Genomic DNA, 21,880 nt, shown 5'->3' on the forward strand with positions numbered 1-21,880 from the left:
ACTGGGTTCAGCCCTAGTGGGTCTGCTATACTTATATGTTTACATCTTAAATGGGGTGGGTACAGGATAGCTTGCATCAGAGCTGCTACAACTAACCTAAATGCATATTTTAATAATTTTTATGTTGTTCTAATATCTTATTTATTATGAATAATTATAGAATAAGTGATAAAATGGAGCGTTGGCCGGGAATCGAACCCGGATCAACTGATTGGAAGGCAACTAAGGTGACCATTACACCACCAACGCTGCATAGATATATATATATTGATAATTATCTAAAATTATTTACAAAGATTGTGGTTTGAATAATTCAAACAGATTTATAAACGGATAATTTAATTTTTATTTTAAGAAAATATTAATCGGATCTACTTGAATCGCATACTGTCTAGTTTAGAATCACTTCATTTGTAATCAAAAGAATTTCACTTAATTTCACCTAAAATAATGCAGCACAACAATACTCTGGTTCATACAAGCAGCAGGTCAAGTATTCAAACTTAAGTAACTCCGAATGATCTTTTATCAAATACGCAGAAGTCAACGAAGTTACTGGAGGGTAGGATTAAGAAAAAACATTACTTCCTATATATTTATATTAAAATTTAAAAAGCTGTTTTTTTGAATTATGTAACAATTAGTTAATTGTTATTCTTTTATTCTATATCTGTATATTATTTGTTTTGTTTGTCTTTTCAATAGTATTTCGATCGATAACCTCAAGTTTAGTCACTTTTAGTTTTAGTCGTTTTTTCCTAGTTTAGTTTATTTAATGTTTTCAAACTGTGATGATCTTTATAATGTGAAAGTGATTGTCTTTTCAAAGTTATCTTTTTTAATCTATAGGACGAAGGCTTTTATCGGCATGACAGTTCTATAATTTTTTTAATGTCCCCATTTAATGATCTAAAGTTTCTCCATAACGTTGTCTCTATATAAAACATAGGTTTTTGAAACGTAACAATAATAGGAATTTATCGAAGAGAAAATGGCGTCAGAGCTATCAGCCGTATCGCACGAAAACACTTAGAAAAATAATGAATTTTCATAGTTTATACAAAAATAAAGTGTGAGGCAGTTTATAGATTTGATGAATCTCTCTTAAATAATCAAACGTAAAATGAAAACACAATACGTATTTGAAAAAGCATCAAACTAACATTGAAACTAAAACTTAAAAATAAAATATTTTTTTTGCAATTTTTGTTCTATTATTTTATAGGAAAGTAAAGCATTGCTTACAAGTCCTAAACGTATATTATTCAAAATCTACATTTTTCTAAATACATTACAAATTAATAATCACTGTCACGTATAAAGCTCTGTATCATCCTACTCTGTGGTATGTAAAGACAGAAAGACCAACCGGAAGTTACTATTACCCAGCCGTTACTGAGTATCAATAATACGACCTCAGGTTGAATCCGGATTTAACATTGTAATATGAAAATATACAGGAAAATCTTTAAATTCTCATTTTCATTATAATGAATGTAAGGTTTCCTTAAAGCATTATTTCGGAGCAAGGCATTGTTTTGGTGTCACCGTAGTTCACATCTTAGATATATTATTTAAATTCTTTACTATATATGAAAAAAAGACATTTTATTTGGCAAAAAGTTATATATGCATTAATATTACTCACATGTATTCTAAAAATACTTATAAGGGATAAATTAATGTCATTAATCAAACACAATTCACACACAGTTTGAGACAGTCGCCAGCGATGTTTATGAAGATTGAGAGCTTGCTTAGAATAAAAAAATCTATTAGTCGGCAGAAATGTATTCAATTATTATGATTAAATTATAAAAAAATTCATTAAAATGGAAAGAAGTTGATCCTTAAAAAAACGATACCCAACAGGCCGCAATCATCCCACAACAAAGTTAACAAGCTATCCAAAAAGTTTGTTGTACATTAGACGTTTGTATCGTCGGTACGCAACCGAACCACGTTACTGTAAGTTTTAAAGTTAACTGCAATCATAGCAGATTTTAATTCACTCTCACGACTTTACCGTATACTGTGAGTTTACGGTCTTGTAGTTTAAAGTTTGACAATGTTGTCACGTATTAAAAGCAACTATTATTGCAGAGAGATACATTTTGTCACATCTTAAAAATTAAATTACTAGAAAAATACTTTTATTTTTTTCCTAAAAATAAATATATATAAACTATAAGTATAACTATAATATTTCCTTAATTATATGAATTCCTATTTGAGTTCAGGATCTCAAGTCTACTGCCGGAAAAAAACTTTTTGAATTTACTTCTTTAAGAAAAAATAATAATAGATTTATATATAATAAATGTCGTTGGGAATTATACAAACGTCCAGAGCGTTTCCAAAAAAAAAAAACTCTTTGAAATATCATAGTGCTTGAAAAATTCAAATAGTAATAAAATGATTTCCATAGGCGCAGTCAAAAATGTTATTTAAATTCATATTCAGTGACACAGACGTTCAGAAGCACCAATGTCGTGTCGTTAGAGATTAATTTATTGTGCGAAAAGAAGTCGAAATGTGCAGAAGCATATTATATAATATAATATATGAACTACACAAATAAATATAAGAGAATATGAAAAAACTAAAAAAAAAAAAACAATTATATTCTAAGGCTTATAATTTTAAATTTTTTAGAAATGCTTGAGATTTTAAGTGACACTTATCGATAACTTGTTAGAATCTATTGAAATGAAATATGTTGTTAGTTAATAAGCCAGTGTTTATGACGAAATTTATAGTTATGAATAATTTATATCAGTAAAAAAGTGTGCGTTGGCCGGGAATCGAACCCGGATCAACTGCTTGGAAGGCAACTATGCTGACCATTACACCACCAACGCTACGTGAAAGCATTTTCCAATTTTTCTTAAATAATTTAATGCAAATCCATTCTAAAGTATATCATCTCAAAAAGACTTATAAACAACATCTTTATCGAACACCGGACGAGTTAGAAAATAATAACATTAAGCCTCTTTACCAGCTGTTAGTTACCTTTGTTGTTCATACTTATATAAAACCTTGTCTAATTTATTACAAGGCACACTGTTTAATTAATTCTTTACTGCCGAGACTATCTTGAGCGCATTTACTAATCGTAGGATTTTAATGCACCCCTAACTAATTTCTTGAACAAGAGGGAAGAGAGGACAATAGATTTACAGCCGAAAATCTGACTTCATGTGATAGCTTAATCCCGGTAGAATTCATGACAAATGAAAAAAGGATATGATTTGATAATTAAAGTATCTTTCTAGGTCACCAAGGGATTAGGTTTAGTCGTGGGGTAGAAGTTACTGAGCAGTGACTTCTGCTAATTGCTATGAAACTGCTCTTCCTGAATATCATTATTTTCTCCACTTAATGTATTACCCTCATAAATTAAACGTTTGATTCACAAATCTATAAATTACAAAAAAATTAGTTGAAAGTCTTAGTATGTTTAACTATGTGTTAAAATAAGAAAGTTTTTTAGGTAGAGGGACAAATACATTTATCAAACTGAGTAATGAGGGAAAACTAATGAATTTAAAAAAAAAAACATTTCAATTCTAATTAGATTTAAAGTTTTTAAATTCTAGAATAAGATTTTAAGGCATAATAGACCAAAAAACGTGCGTTGGCCGGGAATCGAACCCGGATCAACTGCTTGGAAGGCAACTATGCTGACCATTACACCACCAACGCCCTTGGTAACAGTGACACGACGACCTTTATCGACTGTTGGAAAACTAATACATAAAGCATGATTTTAAACCTTTTTTCAGAATCATTTATATTTATCATTATTTTTCGTTCTGGATATATCACGTAATTTATTCTATAGTTTTTAAATTAAAAAAACCTTCCCTAATGATTATTATATTTTTATGCAATCGTCAATTGTGAGTAGTATTTTTTTTTTCATACAGAAACTTAAATCAATTTTGCAAACCATTTACTTATCACATACTTTAAGTTTAATATCTTTAACGCAAAGGAAATATTAAATAGCTCGCTTTCCTTAAGATCAATTAGATCATATTTTTTTTATATATTAATGACATACTATTGTCTATTACCGGGAATTTTGGTTTATACAGATGACAACTCAGTTGTTGAATTGTACCAGTTCAGCTCAGGGGCCAGAGGTTATAATATAGAGTAAGAAAGAGAGACCATGGTAGAGGAAATTTATTTCTTACTTCAACGAGTGTCCGATTGGAGTTGTATTCACGTTGTGAGTTATGAGACATTTAAAGTCACCAAAACCAAATCATGTCAAGTCAGAAGTAAAACACCACCCATATGAATTTCTCTTCATCCCGACTCCAACTTTTCAGAATTTATCCTTAGAATAGGACCACTTTTGTTATTGGTTAGTGAGCTGTTCCCTGAGCTTAATTTTGAAGGATTAATTGATGGCAAGGCTCAGACTTCTGGACAGATACTTGGTGTCCTTGCCGAGGTATGGCAGTAGATATTTTTCTCTGGGACAGTTCTTTTATTATGTTTAACAAAGCACAAGTCCTGTCGTGTATGGGGTAATGAATTCACGTTGGGCTAAATGGTTTCAGATATCTTCTTAAAGCTTTGCCCTCCATGGAGTGTCCTGTAAAAACTTTATTTAGACGACGACTTATTCCAATCTAATCTAGTCATCAATAAGCACAGACGTAAAATAATTAGCCTATCGGTATTTTATAGAATACACTTTTTTACTCTTCAGTATGCTAAAGAATTGCACGACTTAATTTCTCCATCCGCTTTTCATAGTGGGACGACGAGTCCTCATTTTCATCCTTTCGTTATAGACGTTGCTCACATCCAGTCTGGGCGGGACGCTTGTTTTGTGTTTCCTTCGCTGCGTCTTTGTTTCCTCACAATTATAATTATAATTTAAGTTGCTTCGAGTTTAAAGTGAGTAGTCTATCGTTCCTTCTACCTACATATATGTGGAGATACAGTCAAGTAGTATCCAGTCGTCATTAAAAAAAGACATATGAGCCTCAAAGCCTACTTCAAGGCCTTTGTTTACTTAGGTTCCAGTAGATTTTTTAGGACCAAATGGTTTAACATGCTGATAGATTTTTTTTTAAACTTAGTTGGCCGTATAAATTAGTTTAAGTTAATAATAAAACAAAAGATTTTTAAAGAAGAAATGGATTAAAAATAATAATACATTAATTAAAAACTGCTATTATCAGAAGCCGTCGCTACAATCAACTTATTCGTATAGACAAAATAAATAATCGTTTTAATTGTTATAGAAGAGTCACTGTATTTGCTATAAAAGTTTGTATACATTTTCAATTTGATTAAATTATTGTGAATACAATAGAACCTTAATGAGCATAATAAACAATGTTTGAGTGAGGAAAACTTAGGAAAATTCCTTCAACAGCGTTGGTGGTGTAATGGTCAGCATAGTTGCCTTCCAAGCAGTTGATCCGGGTTCGATTCCCGGCCAACGCACGCTTTTTGGAATCTCTGTATAACATAAAAAATAAATGTGTATCTTACGCGGGTCCTTGACAATTTAATTAAGAGTTATTTTTTTATGGAAAATAGAAATATTGAGTATAAGTTTACAAAATCTTATCTACAGTTAGCCATGAGGGAAGATTTACATTAATATTATTCGTTAAAACTAATTCTTTTAATTATAGCAAGTTTTTATTGGATAGTTGTCGGGAGGTTAATCAAACTTTAAGAGTTCCATATGTATTGGAGCTCATTGTAACTATCTTAATAACTATCCTATATTGACGGTTTTTTTTAGTTATAAACGTAGACGCATAAATATAAATATATACACTATATAAGCTCAGGTCAGATTAAAATAATAAATTAATTTATGAGTGAATTACAATCCCCTGTATGACTTTATCTCTTATAGAACGGCTCTACATTAAAATCTTTTTGACCAAATAACCTTTATTAATATTCGATATATTAACTATATTACGACCTCACCGAAGTGTAAAGTGAATCCCTGCCAAATATTTTTACATTTAACAGGGTAAACCAGGAACCAGCCGCTCACAAAGGACTTCGTCAGGGGAAGCGTTCAAATCGGGATGCAAACCTAAATAAAAATAACAAACAACACAATAAAATGTTATGCGTTGGCCGGGAATCGAACCCGGATCAACTGCTTGGAAGGCAACTATGCTGACCATTACACCACCAACGCTCATGGTAGAATTTTCCAAAATTTTCATGTTGAAATTCAATTGGGAACAATAAGGCTTTAATGATACTTATCAAACGCAACTCTTTATATATTTTATATATATACTAGGTACCAGCACCGGCTTCCCACGGGCTCTTTACAAAAAATATAGCCTATTTAATTTTGACAATTATTAAACTTATATTATGATAACTCAAATGGTACGCCCGATTTAAATAGTATTTTACAGATAATGATGTAGGCTTGAAAACGAAGCAATTTATTTTGATAAGACCTAATACCATATTAATCTAAATAGATTTCCAATAAACGCTTTAGGAATGCCAATTTTTAAAAATTTGTAAAATGGATATAGTATGTTATCCTTAAGGTATAGACATAAGCCACCGCGGACTTTTCTGTAGACTTATATAAGATACACAATTCCACGATATATTATTTTGTTATATATCAAAGACTTTAGGCAGCGTTTTTGTTGAAAGCTCTCAGAGGGCTCATGTTTTCCCGACATCTTCAACAAATATCGTTAATGTACACACAAGTAAAAACAAAACCGTAACAAATTATATACTAAAACATTTATCTACTACTGCACCGATAGTAGTTTTTCCGTTTATCGCGAACAGAGAGACAGACAGACGCGGCGAGGGACTTTGTTTTATAACATGTATTGATATTTATTTATTTTTTTTTTTTTTGGTTTCGGATTGGAAAATCCTCATGGAGCCCCGTCGCCCTCGGGGAAGGGCGAAGGGGACTGTCAGACTCTTACTGACTAAAAACCAACCCGTGTTCCTCATGTACCCGTATGTCAAAGGGGCGGGTATCGCCAAAGCATTCGTCGCCACCCCCCCGACAAGTATTGACCCACCAGATGGTCAGGTGGGCCCCGTCAGCCGCTCTGCGGCCGTCACCCGGCCACAGGACTCAACTATGAGGGACACACGCCGCCGCCTCGAAGCCTGCAACTGTTCGGACGACACGATACCCCGAATCTGTCGTCCACAGGCCGTGTCCGGTGAGTACCTGCGTCAGCCGGAAGCTGAGGGCGCCGTGGCTCCTATTGAGCCACCTCTCGAAACATGTATTGATATTGATATCTACTGCTGTATAGTATTTTTGTACTTCTACACACAGAAGTTCATCTGGCTGATCTTTGGAGCAACATTGTTATTTTTTGTTTAATAATTTCGTATATAAGAACTTTTATGAGGGTCTTCCAAGTTAAATGAGGAATTCGGATGAAAAATATTTGTATGAAATTTCTTAAATATAAATAGTTTATGAAATATTGGTAAAACACGTAATACATTTTTTTTTATCTTTAATGGTTTACAACTTTGCAATTTTTTGCGTGCTAATACACGCTTCTGACACATTTCCAGGGGTCATTACGAACCCAATGGGCTATTGCACATAATTTTAACAGCAGTACTTCTATTTTGTTCCATTTTCAACTTGTCGACTAGATTAAAATTGATGTACTCTAGTAAGCGAGTTAGGACCGATTGTATCACGAAATAGCTCTTGAAAGCTCTATTACAGGCCAGAAGAGCTCTACTTATTTTCAAAATATTTCCTTTTGGTATCGAAAATTTCTTTCCTAATGATGTAAATAATAATTTCCATTTAATATATTTTTAATCAACCTTATATCCCCTTGTTATTCTTTACATGATCATCTTTTTACCTTTACTATAAAAATTATTTGAATTTTCTAATTACCTGACCTATGAAGCTATTAAACTATGACATCATTGTTGTAAATATTCACCAGTGAAAAGTTACAAAATGACTTAATTATTAATTAATTAAAGTATTAAAAATATATATTTGTAGGTGCTTGAGTATAGCTGGGGTAAAGTTACTGCAGGTCGAACATGGGCTGGCTCGACCGGGGACGTACCACCTTCTCACAGAAGATCGGCGTGAAGTAGTCTTTAATGGCTGCGTTTCGTCCGATGAGTGAGAGAGCCGGTTGCCCTTTCCCTTTTCACCCCTTCCCCTCTTCCCCCCTTTCCCCCTTCCCCCTCTTTACTACCACTTCACTTTTCCCTCCCTTCTCCACTTTCTCCTCCCCCACATCCCTAATTTAGGGTGGCAACACTTCCGTAAATCTATGTTGCGGATGTCCATGGGCGGCGGTACTACATCCATCAGGTATGCCGTCTGCACGGTTACCCTCTTTAGAATAAAAAAAAATCATGTCATTGCTAAGTGTGTAGGCAAATACTATGTTTTTTTTGTAAGAAAATATGTTTAATTTAAATTGTTTATCAAAAGGAAGTTGGCATTAGCAGTCTATGGCGGTAGACCTGAAATTTGATGGACACTACTTTGATTATTTCACATTTTGAGTAATACCTCTGGTATGCCATCAGGATATTATTAAAATTGGGACAAAGCAGCTCTTGCCAAACACCTAGCTTTGATAGATGCTTTCTAAATAAGTATCATAACATATAATAAGGTTGGTTGAAGGTGTAGTGCTACCAACGTGAAAGCTTGAGGTCGAGAAAAACGTGGTGCCCAAGAGATCGGTTTTCTCTTTAGTATTGAGTGCCAAATTACCACCAGCTTCTAGCATTGATGGTAAATACAAGTGAACAAAATTTTCGTTGGGAAACTAAACAAGTGAATAAAATGCACATCTGCAAGAAGGGGATCACGGGCAGACGAGATATTAATGTCTGTCGGTTGGTCTTGTTATTTATCATCTACCGCCATCGATTTCTTAATTTTTTTGGCGTACCGCTCTGGATGCTGGCAGAATGCGCTTACGGTATCATAAGGTCCTGCGGTTTGGTCAGGGACATGGGATTTTATATTGTTAAGGTTGGGGTCCCATGTGTGGGATTGATTCCAGCCATCTTCTCTATTGAAATTTCGATGTTTTTTAATTTCAATAACCTCGCGGATTAACCTCGGTATGTACATGTCTTAAGACAAATAGACTTTCGCATCTCGTGAACACGGTTGCTGAAATGAACGTAACAAAACGTCAGAATTATATAGTATTTTAAAATAATAAAATTCGCGTAGTAAATCCGAAAAATATTAGTTTTATTTGTAGATCGTTCCTTACTGTACTAGCTTCACTTTTCTTTTCAGTTGTCTACAAGTTTTCAGTTGAATCTTTTATGAAATGTATGAATTTATAAAAATACTGATCGGACAAGCGTGTGGTGCTTCCACTGATGTATTATATCCTTCCGAGCGTGAAGTCTGTAGTGAGCCCAAAAAGGGGCTCATATGGTGATAATCTCTGGAGTTCTTGTTGATGAAAGAATGAATTTAATCTCCGCGGACGGATTCTGGTTAATTACTTGGAGGGTCTTCAATTTGAGGTACTAAAACAACCGCACTGTGTCCCTACACCACTATGGAATCTGTATGGACAAACCTAAGTACTAATGTGTTTGTCGTCATACATCTGCACCCAACCGACCGACAGGTCCCCGTCTTCGAAAAAAAGGGTGCAGCGATAATCGACATCATGTCTTACATACATACATACACCGGACAGTCAGAAAAATAATAAAATACTTTTTAAAAATATTTTTTACACGGCTCCATAATTTGTTTCAATTGTTGTGAATACAATAGAACCTTAATGAGCATAAGATACAATGTTTTAGTGAGGAAAACTTAGGAAAATTCCTTCAACAGCGTTGGTGGTGTAATGGTCAGCATAGTTGCCTTCCAAGCAGTTGATCCGGGTTCGATTCCCGGCCAACGCACACTTTTTGATTATTTTTTTAGTTACTGATAGATAAATCTTATATATGAAACATTCCATGTTCCAAACATGTTTCCTAGTCTACATATTTTTGTTCGTTTATAATGTACTAAAGTGCTTTCATTTTTATTATGATAATAATCAAATTTTGAGGGAAATTAATGATTATGACGAGATAAGACTTTCGCGAGTATTCATTGGCATATTAATATTTCTCGGATTTACTACTCGTGAGCACGGTTGCTGCAAAGTGACCGACACTTCGGCAGTATGTTGGTATAAATAATTATAACACGTAGTAAATCCGAACGATTAATAATAAGTTTTATTTTAATGATTATGAGTATACATACCTTTTTCCCTGCGAATCGGCCCATGAAATATATATACTTTTACTTAAAATTATATAAGAAATATTTTTTAAGTCTCTATACAAAAATTAATAATATGTATTGTCAATAGAGATTTTTTTATTGTTAACTTCGCGCTTACAAGTAAGCGACGCTTACTTGTAAGCATCGCTTTCTCTTGTCTGTTTTCGTTAAAAAAAATTGCCCCTTAACAATCTTGATAAAATTTATAGCTTTTAAGATAAATGATAAATAATAATATTACATATGAGATTTCTGAATCACTAATCAACTACAATAGACCCGAGATAAAAAACACGTTTCATTATTTCTTTCTTTAAAATAAATAATATAACAATAAAATAAGACTTTTGGACTCTTGACCTTTCGAGAATAAACTTCTATTGTGTGTACATAACATAATTGTGTCTTCATTGGATAAACTATAATAAATAAATATTAAACTAACTAACTTATAGAAAACAAAAATACATCTTTCTATGTTTGCACAAACGGAAATTTCGCATCAGAAAGTAATTTGATTTTGTCGCAGCTTGTAAATAAGCGGTTATTGCTTTTTTGATTACCAATTTACTTACAAACCTTTTTGATGGATACTATTGATAAAAACATATCGTTTCCGTTCGGAAATTGTAGAGGTAACATATTAAAATAATTCTGATTCGCAGAATATGAGTACTTTTGTTTATACAAAAACATGCAACGAAATTTATAAAAACATATGCGTCGGCCGGGAATCGAACCCGGATCAACTGCTTGGAAGGCAACTATGCTGACCATTACACCACCAACGCTCTTGCTTTGGTTTTCTGAATTTTTAAAATTAAAATCAAATAGATTATAAACAATATAGCCTTAACAAGGTCCATCAAACACACCTGTTTAAACATGTTTAAAGCGACTTTCTTCATCTCAGAAGGTAGCTGATTATTTTCATGTATATAATTCTATTGTACGTGTGGATGTCACAGAACTCCTACTAAATGGCTGGACTGCTTTGAATGTTTTTTTTTTCACGCAACTGTTCCAACTGTCACGAGTGTCATAGCAATATGTCTTTACCTTCTATACATCTCTGTCAGTCGTCACCTTATCACACACAACTGTTTCTGCAAATATATTTTCTTTGGCCTTTCTCTATCTTTTCTTCTTCCAACATTCATAATCGTAGCTTTCTGAGACACATTAACACATTGCTTATTCACAACACGCCCGTACCATAACAAACGTTTCTTATCTGTTTACCATCAGCTTGCCTCTTTCAGACTGCCCCAGACATACTGATTCCTTGTCCTGTTCATTCTCGTCTTTTGCCATTCTCATTTCTTTTGCATCCGTACTTTTTCTTGGTAGCCTAACATTCAGCTCCATATTGGCGTATAATAGCTGATATGTCTCTATTTTTCAGGTTTCAACATTAAAAGACCGACCCCATAACTTGATATAGCTGTCGGACACGAGTTACAATCAAAATTATAATATTGGTTTTTGGTGACTTATTTAAAGGTGTTCTTTCTCAACTTCTCAAGTCTGTTTAACATTCATAACCACTTCCTGTAACGAGAAGGATTTCACTATCAGAGCCCTGAACCAATATGGCAATATTCACTGTCACGGCATCTATTATAACGAGGACGAAGAAATTAAAAGCTTATCCTTCCTGATAGCCGTCATTTCCAAACTGGCGCTAATAATTACAGACTTAGGTACTCCATTTGCGGTACGTAATCTTAATCATCTGCAGAAACTTATCTTTTTTTTTTAAATCCCACTATAAGACATCACAAGATACGTGGCTTATAAGCTTCTAACTCAGCGACCAACATGTACAAGTTTTGTATTATTACACAGTTGGCAAAGTCTTAAAAAACGTAATGAAATTCGATCTGGCATAAAGCTGAGCTATTGTTGTAAAATCTCACATTCTTTATTCAGGCTCTATAATTTGATCCTATACTTTCATCTTGGGACAGATTAAATTTATACACCAACATTTTTTGCCGTTCTGTACATCGCCATTATATTTAAAAAATATGCATCAGATAACTGGTGCTGTCTTCTTTGGGTACTCTCTCATCAAGCAACAGTTTATTGCCATTATCATCCATCCAATGCGATCGTATTCCATACTTCAGCTATAATTCCATCAGTTCCAGGATACTCACACCATATTATTTAGTTGATGGTCAAGTTCTGTTCTCCAATGGTTTCCGTCATTCGTTGACCTTCCAATATCACTCTTATTTCATGTTTAACGACCTTTATATTTGGTATACGAGTATACTTTGCTGTTGGTTGTTCTTATTTAGCTGGTCGAAACTATAGCTTTTAGCCATCAGCCTTCTCCATAACTTTTACTTCAATTAAGTTATCGTATTTTTTTTTATTTTAAGCCTTAACTTTCATCCATCAAATCAATATTCAGTATCACTTATTGTGTTGCCAACAATACTGTACAATTAAAAAGGACCTAAAAATTCGGTACTTTTGAATTTGGGATCTGTCATTCTCATATATTGATCCAGACTTCATCAGAGCTGAACAATGATCATCTCTAGACTCGATCTTCATCCACAGGATTATGTTTTACGGTCGTATGAAGCAGTATAGAGATAGGGACTGCACTCAGCTACAAAACAAATAACTACGTGAGTGCGTTCAGTCACCGACAGTGATACATATTAACTTGCAATTATTCTATTTACCAAGAAATATGTACCCATACAGCTGTAAACCTAAGGCACTAATTATTGGAAGTAAATAAAAATAATGTTCGTTTTTATACCTTAGTTGATTATTCGATTTCTTTGCAGATATTTAAAATTTGTTATTAGATAGCTTAGGTTAGGAAGTAGTGGGTTTCTGCTTTTCGTTTGCTTTCGTGTTTGTTAGAAGTTGTTTTGAGTGTGGTTAAGTGTTAGATGATGAGTGAGAGAGAGTATGATGGTGGGGGGGGTTCCCGGGGGGAAATACCGGGTAAGGAGTTGAAGGAGAGTGTGTGTGCGGATGACTCAATGTCATCGCGCCCGGAATCGGTGTTAGGAGCCAAACGGCTGTTCTCGGACGTATCTGGTTCCGACACCGAGACCGGGGGTGGGATGTTTCGGGGTCCGGTAGTGTCGGGAAGGCGGGGCCGCGGCCGTACGCTGGCGAGAGCCCGCAAATTTTTAAGGGAAAGGAAGGAGGAGGAGTCGGAGGCTGCCTTCGACTCCTGCCTCGAAAAGAGGCTCCGAAAGGAGAGTGACGGGGGTGGGAAGGCGAAGGGGAAGGGGAGGGAGGTCCCTTTGGACCTGCAAGCAATGGGGGCGGAGGCAATAAAGGTCGAGGCCGAGAAAAGCCTCGACCTTATCAAAGAGTTGGTGGGAAAGAGTAGAAACCTCAAAGGGGGCTACTCGTCCCGAATTATGAAGGCCTCTGCCTTCCTGAGGGAGTCCCTGGATGCGCTCGTATCGCGCACCGAGGCTGAAGAGACCCACCGCCTCAGAGCCGACATTGGTCGGCTCCAGAGGGAGAACGCGGGTCTCAAAGAAGAGGTACGCGCTCACCGTCTCCAATACGAGGAGATGATGAGGGAGAGGGCGGCGGCGGTTAAGGCAGGTGGGCCGGTCGGCCAGGACCAGCTTCAGGCGCTTGAAGCAAACATCGCCAGGTTGGTGGGCAACCTGGTGGATGGACGGCTGACCGCGTTGGAGTCCCGGCTTAGGCGGGAAGAGGTCGCCCGCCCTCCCCTGGCGGGAAATAACTCGGCCGTCGCCGTGGCTGCCAGAGCGGCGATCCGCCAGGCGGCCATACAAAGAGGGGCCAAATCCTCAGCCCCTTTACCGGCGTCACCGGCACCGGTAATATTAGTGTCAGAGGATGATTTCCCTTCCCTCCCTGCGCCCTCCAAGGGGAAGGCCAAGAAATCAAAGGGGGGGAAGGAGGTTGCCTGGACCGCCTTCGGTCCATCCACCTCCGGTGGAAGGGCTGAGGCGATAACTGCCGGGGCCGGGGCCGTTGCGGCGGGGTGGACGGAGGTGGTCCGCCGCAAGGCCCCCAAAAGAAGGAAGTGGTGCCGGTACCCAAAACACCGGCGCCACAACCAAAAAAGAAGGCGGGCCCTAAGGAGGGCCCCAAGAAAGTGGCGCTCCCACGCTCACAGGCCGTAATGTTGAAGTTACGGCCTGAAGCAGCGGCTAAGGGGGCGACCTACTTGTCGGTCCTCTTAAGGGCCGAGAGGGAGGTAAATACGAAGGAGCTGGGTATCGGGCCCCTGAAAATCCGTTCATCGGCAACAGGGGCCCGCATCATCGAGGTGCCCGGCTCAGCCAGCGCGGACAAAGCCGACGCTTTGGCCGCTAAGCTGAAGTCTGTGCTGGCGGAGGAGGCGGAGGTGTCGAGGCCCGTGAAATTCACGGACGTAAGAGTAACGGGCCTCAACGACGCGACGACCGCGGACCGGCTGATAGCCGCGGTCGCGCAGGAGGGGGGCTGCACCGAGGCCCAGGTCAGGGTTCGTAGCGTGCGACCTGGGCCTCGCGGCACAGGCTCCGCCCTGGTGGAGGTGCCGGCTACGGCGGCTAAAAAGCTGCTGCAGCTGGGCAGCCTGTCAGTCGGGTGGAGCCAGGTGCGGCTCTCGCACATGGAGGCACGACCCAAGCACTGCTTCAAGTGCTTGGGAACGGGGCACGTCGCGGCCGCCTGCCCCAGTCCAAAAGACCGCAGCGGTTTGTGCTACCGCTGCGGCAAGGAGGGCCACAAGTCCGCCCAGTGCTCTGCGTCACCGCGCTGCGCTGTGTGCGCTGACGCGAGCAAGCCGGCGGACCATGTTATGGGGGGTCATTCGTGCCTCCCCCCATCCACCCGTGGGAAACTCCCGGCCCAGCCACAAAGGGCGGGGGTTTCGAGGCGGGCGTCGGGAGCTGAGATGTCCGAATAATGGCCGGACATCTCAGTTTCCTGCAGGCCAACGGGAACCACTCCGCCGGGGCTCAGGACCTCTTCCTGCGGTCCATGGTGGAGTGGGCCGTTGACGTGGCGGTCATAGCGGAGCCGTACTATGTCCCTGCCCTACCTTATTGGGCGGGAGACACGGGCGGCTCCGTGGCGATCGTCACGCGGCCGGGCGCCGTGCCCCCCCTCGCAGTCAAGGCGAGGGGCCATGGGTATGTGGCGGCGGTTCGGGGGGAGATTGCCATAGTCGGGGTATATTTCTCTCCTAACCGCGACCTGCCGGCCTTTGAGAGATTTCTCGACTCTCTCGGGCCGGTGGTAGGGCAGTTAGCGCCTCTACAGGTGGTTGTCATGGGGGACCTCAACGCCAAGTCCACGGCGTGGGGAAATCCCCTCACAACACCCAGAGGGAGGGAGCTGGAGGAATGGGCGCTAACTGCCGGGCTGTCCCTACTCAACACGGGGACAGTCCAGACGTGCGTGCGACGGTTGGGAGGTTCAGTGGTGGACGTCTCGTTCGCCACTCCGACCATCGCACGCAGAGTGGAGGGATGGAGGGTTGAGGCAGGAGTGGAGACGCTTTCGGACCACCGCTACATACGGTTCGAAGTGTCTGCCACTCCTGCCGGTCGCCGGAGTCCAGCGTCGAGTTCCTCGTCGTCCCGGGAGAGAAGTCGGTTCCCGCGTTGGGCCCTGTCAAGGCTCAACCGGGAACTGGCTGAGGAAGCGGCCGTTGTCGGCCGCTGGAGTCTCCCGGGTAGTGAGGAGTTGGGGTGGACGAGGGGGCTAGTCGCTTTGGGGACGTTCTCCATAACATCTGCAGAGCGGCGATGCCCCCCGTTGGACGTCCACCCCCGCGGGGTGCGGTGTACTGGTGGTCGGACCACATTTCCGACCTCCGGGTCGCCTGCAACGGGGCCAGGAGGGCATACACCCGGAGCAGGCGACGCCGCCCCCAGGACGAGGAGCGTGATGGCCGGCTGTACAGGGTCTACGTGGCGAAAAAGTTGATCCTGCAGCAGGCCATCTGCCGAGCCAAAGAGGCAGCCTGGCTGGAGCTGGTGGAGGGGCTCGATCGAGACCCCTGGGGCCGACCGTACAAGCGGGCGCGGAACAAAATCTGCGCCCAGTCGGCCCCCATCACGGAGGTGCTCCAGCCGGCTGTTCTGAGGGGGATCGTCGGGGAACTCTTCCCCGATGCCCCGGCGGGATTCACTCCCCCCAGAATGGCTCGGCAGACGCTGGAAGAGGGCGACCGCGTTCCGCCCACCGTCACGGAGTCTGAAATGGAGGCGATTCTGGCTCGCCTCCAGAGTAAGAAGAGCGCACCAGGTCCGGACGGGGTGCACGGGAGGGTTCTGGCCCTCTCCCTGGTGCACCTCGGAGGAGCCCTCAGGGAGCTGTTCGACCTCTGTCTGAGGTCCGGGCAGTTCCCGAGGGCCTGGAAAGAAGGCCGGCTATGCCTACTTCCGAAAGGCAGCCGGCCTCCGGACTCGGCTTCGGCGGTGCGACCGGTGGTTGTGCTGAACGAGGCGGGGAAGGCTTTTGAGAAGATTATAGCCACCCGTCTCGTTCGGCACCTGGAGGAAGGCTCGGGACCGGGACTTTCAGAGTCCCAGTTCGGGTTCCGAGCCCACCGGTCGACCGTTGATGCCCTCAAACGCCTGAGGGCGGTGACGGAAGAGGCGGAACGCAGAGGAGAGGTAGTGTTGGCGGTGTCGCTGGACATCGCCAACGCCTTCAACAGCCTCCCACACAGCGCGATACGGGCGGCACTCGTATACTTCGGAGTGCCCCTGTATCTGAGGAGGCTGTTAGGCAGCTACCTCTCCCAGAGGAGGGTGGCAGTCGAGAACCGGAGGGGGTCCATAGAGTGGTGGACAGTCGACAACGGCGTTCCACAGGGTTCGGTATTGGGACCTGTCCTGTGGAACGTCGGGTATGACTGGGTCCTGCGGAGCCGCCTCCTCCCCGGGATGGGTGTCATATGCTACGCTGATGACACCCTCGTCTTATCCCGGGGACGGAGCTACAAGGAGGCGGCGCGGCTGGCCGAGGTCGGAACTGAGCTCGTGGTCAGCCGCATAGAGAGGTTGGGGCTTCGGGTCAGAATCGACAAGACCGAAGCCCTCCTCTTCCGCGGGACTGGGCGGAAAGGACCCCCGCCGGGTGCCACCCTCCTCATAGGAGGAGGGAGGGTCAGGGTGAGCCCTACCATGAAATATCTGGGGCTCACCCTTGACGGAGGGTGGACCTTCGTGCCCCATTTCAGAGAGTTGGGGCCGAAGGTCATGAGGACGGCAGGTGCGCTGGGGAAATTCCTCCCGAACCTCGGAGGTCCCAGCGCAGCTTGCAGGCGGCTATACTCTGGGGTCTGTCGGAGTATAGCCACGTACGGTGCTCCCGTTTGGGCTGATCGCCCGATGAGCCGCGGGGTCAAGGCCCTTCTGCGCTCGGCGCAAAGGGCGCCCGCGGTGAGGGTGGTTAGGGGGTGCCGTACGGTCTCCTGGGCCGCAGCGACGTCTCTTGCCGGCGATCCGCCTTGGGATCTTGTGGCGTCGGTTCTCGCCGAGGTGTTCTCTTACGTCTCGGGTAGGAGGGCTCTCGGAGAGAACCCTTCGACAGAGGAGATCCGGGCGGTTCGCCGGCAGGGGGAGTCGCGCCTTATGCGGGAGTGGGGGGAGGACCTGGCGGGCCAGCCGTACGGTAAACGTACAACGGCTGCGCTCCGTCCGGTCCTAGAGCGTTGGATGAGGCGGAAACGCAAGCCTCTCACTTTCCGTCTGACGCAGGTTTTCACCGGGCACGGCTGCTTCGGTGACTACTTGTGTCGGGTGGCCAGGAGAGAGCCGGAAGGAGGCTGCCATGAGTGCGGCGCTGCGGTGGACTCAGCCCAGCACACCCTCGAGGTGTGCCCGAGATGGGCTGCGCAGCGCCAAGACCTTGTGGCGGCACTCGGCGGAGTGGGCTTGTCGCTTTCGAGTGTCGCGGAGAAGATGCTCGAGAGTGACAGGTCCTGGATGGCGGTGTCCTCCTTCTGTGAGACGGTCATGTCCACGAAGGAGGCATCTGAGCGGGAACGGGAGGTTGCGGCTGATGCACCCTCCCTCCGCAGACGACGGACGGGGGCGCGCCGGGGGCGATATCAACGCCTCCTCCAATAGCGCCCCTGCGCCCCGGGCTGGGGTCGGGCTGGTAACCCGGCTCCTGTGAAAGCCCGGCGTCGTCGGGGCGGTCCTAATTGCCGGGATCGCCCCCTTTCTCCGAGGGAGTAAGTCCGGTCTTTGCCAGGACCGGCCAGTCGCTGGTGTGCCCTGTCGCTGACAGATCCGGGGTGCACCAACATAGCGGCCGATGGCTTTCGCAGTGGTTTTAGTGAGTAGGGACCTGCCCAGGTCGAGTCTCACACATCCTCTCCGACCCCACCAAGGCCGGTGAGACGGCTCGTAAAAAGAGTTTCCCTGCGTCATCAAAAAAAAAAAAAAAAAAAAGGTTAGGAAGTAGTAGTTTAGGTGAAAAAATATGTTTTGCTTTTTAGTTTCTGTCTTCCAAATTTGGTTTCTTTAAGTCGGTTTTTTACTTTAAAACATTTTTTTGTCATAATGAGATCTAAGATTTTCGTGACTTTCATTTAAATGAAACTAGTATTTTTCGGATAAACTACGCGTGATTTATTTTTGTAAAAAACTACATACTCTCGACGTTTCGGTTACTTTGTAGCAACCGCGATCACGGTTGCTTATCCGAAATCCGAAAAATACTAGTTTCATTTAAATTTTTTAGTCAATTTATAAAATAGGTAAGTTAATAGACTAGCTGTTTCAAGATGGGGAGACCTTTTTACTTACATTTCGTATGAGAATAGGTCGAGGTCAGGAGTCTGAAATTAACAAAAAAAAGAGGGTCTAAAGCGTAACAGAGAAAGAAATAAAGCAAGACATCTTCAATGGTGATCCGTAAAACGTGGAGGAAGACTTTCTCACGTGCACATTTATATAAGAAGAACATATTTCAATATTTTATTTAGATTTACTTAAATTTTGAGTGGATCACACTATAAAAATCTGACTCAGTGACCATACATAAAAAAATGCAACGAATTGAGAATCTGCGCCTCTTTAGAAGTCGGTTAATATCTGGATTTACTAATAAAATCGACGTAATAATGAATTATTCCCTTACTGATACTGTGAGTTCCGGCCGCAGAATAAGCCTACTCAGCAGTGATGTTACGCCCTAACTCTTTTTCACTCTACCTTCAAATATTAACCATCTTTAACAGACAGTCATCCTTTATGTCTGATCTATCACATTATCAGAAAAACTTACTTTGATTCAAAATAAATTTATATCACGACCATAATTACATCAAATCATATCCGTAATGTCATTTTAGTGTCTTTGTATATTGGAGTGAAGCGGGCGATACTTTATTTAAAGAACAAGTGAATTAATGTTATTTAAAAAAATTATAAACAATCATTATATAGAAATACTAAAGGCAGTTTCTTTTTCGACTGGAAAGTGATTGAGTGAGATTCGACTCGTTGGAAGGTGGAGATGCAGTCGTAGGTGGTTAACGCGATATCCAGAAACAACTTATTCACCATTTTCTTGAAGAAGGGCAAGTTATAAGTCAAAGGAAACATGGAATCAGGCAAATCGTTGCAATCTTTTGCTGCTGTAATGTGGAAGGAGTAATCGTATCGATTCGCAGGGAAGACGGTATGTATACTCATGATCATTAAAATAAAGCTAATATTGTTCGGATTTACTACGTGTTATAATTAATTATACCAACATACTGCCGAAGTGTCGGTCACTTTGCAGCAACCGTGATCACGTTCAGTAATTCCGAAAAATATAAATATTTCAATGAAAACTCGCGAAAGTGTTATCTCATTATAATCATTAATTTCCCTCAAAATTTGATTATTATCATACAAATAATGAAAGCACTTCAATACATTACAAACGAACAAAAATATGTACACTAGGAAACACTTAAAAAACCTTTTTTAATAGCATTTCATAAAAAGTTTATACGTTAACATGAAATTTCATATATTTTTTGTATTTTTAAAAAAGAAGTTTAAAAGGTTTTAAATAACTAATTTGTTTCATATATAAGATTTATCTATCAGTAACTAAAAAAATAATCAAAAAGTGTGCGTTGGCCGGGAATCGAACCCGGATCAACTGCTTGGAAGGCAACTATGCTGACCATTACACCACCAACGCTCTCGCAATTAGAATTTTATCTAATTGCAAGTATGAAAATATGTCATCAATGATAAATATTTAGTACGGCTAATCTTTCACAACTCTTCAAATAGCTTATTCACTTGCTTATAACTTCATACTAGTTAAAATTAAATCCTATTAGTCATTCTGTATTCCTCTCTGCGCAAGGTGCATTGAGTTTAGCTGAAGTCTTTTCGTTGCCTTAAATAATGTCCATTCCTAATCAAGGGTTTTTTTATGTAATATTAGTTTGATTTAATGATAGAACAGCTAAAATATGTTACCAACAGCCATTAGGCTAAATCTTGTAACAGAGTATGAAACATATTCTTAGCGTGACAAATAAAGACATGATGTAGGTATATACATACTTTCTTTCAGAAGAATTCTTCCTACGAATAATACAATGTTAGGCGTATCCTATAACATTCACCTATATTAAGCAACTGTCTAATTCAGAAAGGTGTGTCGAAACCTCTCATCATTCCATGGATTCACCGCGCGGGTGTCGGGTCCATCGTTGCAGGGAGAGGAGCTTCATCAGTGCCTGGGATTTGCGACCCAGGTGTAGATTTAAGGGGCCTCCGTCTAACGCGCGTTATACGCTCACCTCCACTGTCCAAGCTCCTCTGTTACCGATTTGACCTATCTGCTATGAGAGGAATTCCAACAGTGGTAACTGTTATGCCTTCAGCATCACTTGATATAAACATTTAGTAACTGATACGCGCTGATGAGACTCAAACAGCGTGAATAAGTTGTAAAAAATGTCAACATTTGCTTCTTAAAACCGTCACATTTTTCTTTTCAGTTTTTATTTTTTGGATATTATTTATATATATATTCAAATAATATTTTTTTTAACATCAAATATTCTCACTTTACGTTGGCAAACAGAATAATAAATTGATATATTACTTCTATTTGTGTAAAATATTTAGTACTTTTTAGGTTTTTTTTTTTTTTTGTTAAAATCTATTCAAAACAGTTATAAAAGCATTCACTAATGCGCATAACGGTAAGAACATAAGTCATTAAATTCTAAGATTATTTTTGAAGCATTTGTCTTTTATTTTAATCAAAAATATTGAGAAACATTTTTATTATGAGAAACACTTCGGGTTCAGTGGTGATTGTATTATTAAAATTTAACAAATTTACACTTACATAATATTATGTATCTTCCGACAACAACTAAGTATAAAAATCTAATTATAATAAGGGCGTTGGTGGTGTAATGGTCAGCATAGTTGCCTTCCAAGCAGTTGATCCGGGTTCGATTCCCGGCCAACGCACACTTTTTTATTAATATATATTTGAAAAATAGTATTAAGTCTATCATATTATTGCAATAATAATTTATAACATTTAGATATAAAGCAGTCAATCATAATGCAA

General features: G+C 41.0%; 8 non-coding genes across 8 annotated transcripts; 3 read left to right on the forward strand and 5 right to left on the reverse strand.

The window, feature by feature from the left end:
• Nucleotides 1–2,789: 2,789 nt before the first annotated feature.
• Trnag-ucc (transfer RNA glycine (anticodon UCC)) lies at nt 2,790–2,861 on the reverse strand. The gene has a single exon. It is a non-coding gene; the product is annotated as a tRNA-Gly (tRNA).
• A 775-nt stretch (nt 2,862–3,636) lies between these two features.
• On the reverse strand, nt 3,637–3,708 carry Trnag-ucc (transfer RNA glycine (anticodon UCC)). Its single transcript has one exon. It is a non-coding gene; the product is annotated as a tRNA-Gly (tRNA).
• A 1,695-nt stretch (nt 3,709–5,403) lies between these two features.
• On the forward strand, nt 5,404–5,475 carry Trnag-ucc (transfer RNA glycine (anticodon UCC)). Its single transcript has one exon. It is a non-coding gene; the product is annotated as a tRNA-Gly (tRNA).
• A 649-nt stretch (nt 5,476–6,124) lies between these two features.
• On the reverse strand, nt 6,125–6,196 carry Trnag-ucc (transfer RNA glycine (anticodon UCC)). The gene has a single exon. It is a non-coding gene; the product is annotated as a tRNA-Gly (tRNA).
• A 3,668-nt stretch (nt 6,197–9,864) lies between these two features.
• On the forward strand, nt 9,865–9,936 carry Trnag-ucc (transfer RNA glycine (anticodon UCC)). Its single transcript has one exon. It is a non-coding gene; the product is annotated as a tRNA-Gly (tRNA).
• Nucleotides 9,937–11,028: 1,092 nt separating this feature from the next.
• Nucleotides 11,029–11,100, reverse strand: Trnag-ucc (transfer RNA glycine (anticodon UCC)). The gene has a single exon. It is a non-coding gene; the product is annotated as a tRNA-Gly (tRNA).
• Nucleotides 11,101–20,407: 9,307 nt separating this feature from the next.
• On the reverse strand, nt 20,408–20,479 carry Trnag-ucc (transfer RNA glycine (anticodon UCC)). The gene has a single exon. It is a non-coding gene; the product is annotated as a tRNA-Gly (tRNA).
• Nucleotides 20,480–21,705: 1,226 nt separating this feature from the next.
• On the forward strand, nt 21,706–21,777 carry Trnag-ucc (transfer RNA glycine (anticodon UCC)). The gene has a single exon. It is a non-coding gene; the product is annotated as a tRNA-Gly (tRNA).
• Nucleotides 21,778–21,880: the final 103 nt, after the last annotated feature.

Source organism: Danaus plexippus (assembly GCF_018135715.1).
Source record: "Danaus plexippus chromosome 22 unlocalized genomic scaffold, MEX_DaPlex mxdp_33, whole genome shotgun sequence".
NCBI classification, from domain to species: Eukaryota; Metazoa; Arthropoda; class Insecta; order Lepidoptera; family Nymphalidae; genus Danaus; species Danaus plexippus.